We start from the raw sequence: 5,908 nt of genomic DNA, 5'->3' as shown, positions 1-5,908 counted from the left end.
TGGACTCTAACGTGGCCACTCATGATCTTGGTCCAATGTTAGTGATAATGTTAAGTGTCACTAACGTTGGTTCCATTTCCTTTCTTCCACGTTAGAGTTCACGTTAACTTAGTTAACGTGACTCTTAACATTGGCAATGATGGCTCCGAGAGTGTTACTGGCAATCACTTTTCTCATTAACTTTGCAAGTTACTCCCATTCCACGTTAGTGTTAACGTTAGTGTAACTAACGTAGCCACTAATGTGGTTCTTCTTTGCTTTCTTTGTCCTGAAATCAAGCAATAAAGTGCATCAAAGTTCTAGTCCAAGTCATGGGAAATGCAACATCCAATTTGTCCTTAAATTCATGCAAAATCCTCATGAAATCATGTAAAGTGCACAATGTATGCTTGAATCAAGATGTAAGTGAATGTCTACCCCAAACTAGCTTATTTCCTAAGGAAATGCATGAAACTACCCTAAAAACAGTAAAGAAAAGGTCAGTGAAACTGGATAAAATGCCCTGGCATCAACTGTATGTCGAAAAAAGCTTGAACCTTTCTATGATCTTGTGTTTGCTTGTTGCTATAATGTGTTTTTTCTGACTTTCTTTTTCGTTTTTATGCCTACTCCTAGTATTTCTGTTTGTGGCTTCCTAGGGCTTTGTATGTTTTACTGTCGCTTCTGGTTGTTTTTTGAAAAAACTGTATCTTGCTCACAATTTCAAAAGATTGCCCCTTGATTTCTGCCTTGTTTGGTGGCTTTCCTTGTTGCTGTACCTTTGTAGGAGATAACGATACCCATAATTTGATTTTCACTTTTTGTTCAGAGTGCGTTTTCTTGATTTCCTCTTGATGCTTTTGTTTGCTTGTTAGTTCCGTCTGAGATTGTGAATTTTGGGAGGGAATTATTTTGATGATTTTTGATTTGTAACTCGTGGCTTTCTTCTTGGAGTGTTTTCTTCCTGTTAGGACGTGTAGAGATGTAAACTTGTAGTAATCTATTTTCTTCTCTTCTTGCTGTAGGACTAGTTGACCTCATGTCTTCTCGCAAGAACATTGTTGAGACATCTTCCCAGGTCCCTGAGGGCATGGATGATTGGGTGGATTCAATGGTTCTTTTGTGTGTTTCTTTGGTTGATGCTGAATTTTGTCAGCAGCTTAGGCAATTTCATAGGGTTTGTAGTAGTGTTGGTGAGGAAAAGAATTACGAACTTGTACCTCCCACTTCTGAAGAGAGAGTTTGTTTCTCTACTCGGGTTGTTAGAGATCGCCCTTTTTTCTATACTTACGATTTCTTTTTTGGCTAGATGAGTATCACCCTTCCTTTTACTAATTTTGAGACCAACTTGTTATGGTCCTGTAATGTTGCTCCTTCCCAACTTTACCCCAATTCCTGGGGTTTCATAAAAATCTTTCAATTGTTGTGTCATGGATTCGGTATTCCTGCTTCGCAATCCCTTTTCTTCTATCTCTTTGTTTTGACGAAGCCTGGGGTAGTTAAGAAGAAAGCTGCTTGGGTTTCTTTCCGAGCTTCCCAACAAAAAAAGGTCTTCTCTATGTTTTATGAATCTTTCCGTGATTTTAAAAATTATTTTTTTAAAGTCCGAGCTGTTGAAGGAGCTCGACCATTTTTTTTTTATGAAAATGACGAGCCTGCCTTTCCCTTAGAATGGCAAAAGGACGTGAGGGTATCTAGATATTCATGGGAAATGTTGGATGAGGTTGAGTAAGCTTTCGTGACTATTCTGGAAGAGACCTGGGGTCAGCATCCCCATCTCGCCACAAAGAAATTTTTAACCAATCCCTCTCTCCTCCAAACTGAGCTGGGTAGTTAATTTTTTTATTTTCCTCTTTTGTCTTCTCCTATATTGTTTGCAATCTCTTTTCTGATTTGTTAATTGATTCCTTATTGTTGTGCTTTGCTTGCAGAGATGATTGGTGCACGAATTGTGAATCACACTTTTCACACTCGTACCACTAACCAGCAAGTGCACTGGGTCGTCCAAGTAATACCTTACATGAGTAAGGGTCGAATCCCATGGAGATTGTTGGTCTGAAGCAATCTATGGTTATCTTGCAATTCTTAGTCAGGAAGTCAATTATATTTATCAGTTGAATTGCAAATAAACAAGAGAGCATGGATTAGAGGTTACTTGTTATGCAGTAATGGAGAATATATTGGAGTTTTGGAGATGCTTTGTCTTCATAATCTCTGCTTTCCTATGTCTTCTGATTCATGCACGCACGTCCTCCTATGGAAAGCTGTGTGTAGGTGGATCACCGTTGTCAATGGCTACCATCCATCCTTCCAGTGAAAAGGGTCCAGGTGCACTGTCACCGCACGGCTAATCATCTGCAGGTTCTCAGTCGTACCGGAATAGGATTTACTATCCTTTTGCGTCTGTCACTACACCCAGCACTCGCGAGTTTGAAGTTCGTCACAGCCATCCAATCCCAGAATCCTACTCGGAATACCACAGACAAGGTTTAGACTTTCCGGATTCTCATGAATGCCGCCATCAATCTAGCTTATACCACGGAGATTTTGATTAAGGAATCTGAGAGATATTCATTCAATCTGATGTGGAACGGAGGTGATTGTCAGACACACGTTCATCGATTGAGGAAGGTGATGAGTGTCACTGATCATCACCTTCTCCATAGTTAGGCACGAATGGATATCTTAGGTAGGAACACGCATGTTTGAATGGAAAACAGAAATACTTGCATTAATTCATCGAGACACAGCACAGCTCCTCACCCCCAACAATGGAGTTTAGAGACTCATGCCATCAAAGAGTACCAAGTCCAGATCTAAAATGTCATGAGATACAAAATAAATCTCTAAAAGTTGTTTAAATACTAAACTAGTAACCTAGGTTTACAAAAAATGAGTAAACTATAATAGATAGTGCAGAAATCCACTTCTGGGGCCTACTTGGTGGGGCTGAGACTAAAGCTTCTCACGTGCCTAGGGCTGTTTTGGGCATTCAACGCCAGCTTTGGATCCTTTTCTGGCGTTGAACTCCAACTTGCAACTTGTTTCTGGCGCTGGACGCCAGAATTGGGCAGAGAACTGGCGTTGAATGCCAGTTTACGTCATCTATCCTTGAGCAAAGTATGAACTATTATATATTGCTGGAAATCCCTGGATATCTACTTTCCAACGCAATTGGAAGCACGCCATTTGGAGTCCTGTAGCTCTAGAAAATTCATTTTGAGTGCAGGGAGGTCAGAATCCAACAACATCAGCAGTCCTTTCTCAGCCTGAATCAGATTTTTGCTCAGCTCCCTCAATTTCAGCCAGAAAATACTTGAAATTACAGAAAAACACACAAACTCATAGTAAAGTCCAGAAATGTGGATTTTGCCTAGAAACTAATGAAAATAAACTGAAAACCAACTAAAACATACTAAAATCTATATGAAATTAACCCCAAAAAGCGTATAAAATATCCGCTCATCACAACACCAAACTTGAACTGTTGCTTGTCCTCAAGCAACTAGACAAATAAAATAGAAGATTAATAAGTCAAGAAGCAATAATATCTCAGAGTTTTTGAGTGAAGCTCAGATTCTAATTAGATGAGCAAGACTAGTAGCTTTTTGTTTCCAAACTGTTTTGGCATCTCACTTTATCCATTGAAGCTCAGAGTGATTGGCATCTATAGGAACTTAGAATTCAGATAGTGTTATTGATTCTCCTATTTCAGTATGATGATTCTTGAACACAGCTACTTTATGAGTCTTGGTCGTGGCCCTAAGCACTTTGTTTTCCAGTATTACCACCGGATACATAAATGCCACAAACACATAATTGGATGAACCTTTTCAGATTGTGACTCAGCTTTGCTAAAGTCCCCAATTAGAGGTGTCCAGGGTTCTTAAGCACACTCTTCTTCTTGCTTTGGACCTTGACTTTAACTGCTCAGTCTCAAGTTTTCACTTGACACCTTCACTCCACAAGCACATGGCTAGGGACAGCTTGGTTTAGCCGCTTAGGCCAGGATTTTATTCCTTTAGGCCCTCCTATCCACTGATTCTCAAAGCCTTGGGATCCTTTTTATTACCCTTGCCTTTTGGTTTTAAGGGCTATTGGCTTTTTCTGCTTGCTTTCCCTTCTCTTTTTTTTTCTGCAAGCTTTGTTCTTTGCTGCTTTTTCTTGCTTCAAGAATCATTTTTATGATCTTTCAGATTATCAATAACATGTCTCATGTTCATCATTCTTTCAAGAGCCAACATATTTAATAGTCTTAAACAACAAATTCAAAAGACATATGCACTGTTCAAGCATTCATTCAGAAGATAGAAAGCATTGCCACCACATGTTACTAATTAGAATTTTTCTTAAAGAAACTCGAATTTTATTGCCTCTTATTCAAAAGATCTACTATTTTATTCATGTTTGCTGATGATGAGAAAAATAGACTATAACTTAATTGGAGGTAAAATCAAAATAAACACTAATTACTACTATATGACTCCTAAGGTAAACTCTTATAAGGACACTGTCACAGAGTTAAGGCAGAAAGTGGAAATTAACAACCTTTATTCTGGGGGAACGGGGGTTCCTCTGATCCTTGGGGTGCTTGGTATTACAGAAGACTTTTGGCGCTTCAGTTCCCTTAAGTCACGCCCCTGCTCCTCTTGTTCCTTAAACATATAGGTCAGCATTTGACTGTGTTCCTTCTATTTTTTTATTATTTGCTCCATAGCTTCCCGTATCTTGGTAACGGACGTCTCAAGATACTCCCAGTATTCAGATTGAGGGATTTCTGGGAGAAATTCCTGTGTTTTCTTCTTGATGGGGGTCATCATGTGCTTGTTGTTTTTCTATTGATGCTTTGGTGATTGGTTTTTCAATTGAGATATACTCAGTTATTCCCATCCTTACTCCAGCGTCCTTGCAGAGTAGAGAAATCAAGCTTGGGTAAGCCAACCTGGCCTCTTTAGAATTTTTATTAGCAATTTTGTAGAATTCAGTTGAAATCAGTTGATGAACTTCCACTTCTTTTCCCATCATGATGTAATGGATCATCACTGCTCTTTTAACAGTGACTTCAGAACTGTTGCTGGTGGGCAGCAGAGAATGCCCAATGAAGTCCAGCCATCCTCTGGCGACTAGTTTGAGATCTTCTCTTTTGAGTTGATTTGGGACACCCTTCGTGCTAGTGGTCCACCTTGCTCCAGGGATACATATATCCTCTAGGATCTTATCCAGGCCCTTGTCTGTTCTCATCATTCTCCTGTTGAAAGAGTTTGGATCATCCTTCAGCTGAGGTAGCTTTAAGATCTCCCTAATCTTGTCAGGGTTGGTATGAACAATCTTTCCTCTGACCACGGTCCGATATTCATAGAAAGCAATTCCAGATAGTTTTTGCTTGTCTGTCTGCCACATGTTAGCATAGAACTCCTGGACCATATTCCTTCCCACTTTCGTCTCAGGATTAGCTAGGACCTCCCAATTCCTGATTCGAATTTGCTCCTGAATCTCCGGATATTCGTCTTCTTTCAGATCGAATCTAACTTCCGGGATCACTGATCTTAGACCCATTATTTTGTAATTATGGTCTAAATGTTCTTTAGATAAGAACTTCTCTTGATTCCAAAGTGGTTTTGGAACGCTCTCTTTCTTGCCTCTTGAAGTGGGTTGTTTTCCCTTAGGAGCCATGATCTTAGTGATCACGGATAAACACACCAAACTTAGAGGTTTGCTTGTCCTCAAGCAAAAGAAAAGAAAGGAGAGGGATAGAAGGAGAGCTAGGTGCAATTGTTGATGGAGGGGGGTGGAGGCCGAACCCATATTTAAAGGGAGGGGGTGGGTTCGAAAATTTAGAAAAGATATGATAAAAAAGATTGATTTGGAAAAGATAAGATAGAAGATATGATAAGAGAGGATATAGTTTAAAATTGAAAAGATATGAAAA

This window comes from Arachis ipaensis, chromosome B05 (genome assembly GCF_000816755.2).
Source record: "Arachis ipaensis cultivar K30076 chromosome B05, Araip1.1, whole genome shotgun sequence".
Classification (NCBI taxonomy): Eukaryota; Viridiplantae; Streptophyta; class Magnoliopsida; order Fabales; family Fabaceae; genus Arachis; species Arachis ipaensis.
This window is presented reverse-complemented; position numbering follows the sequence as displayed.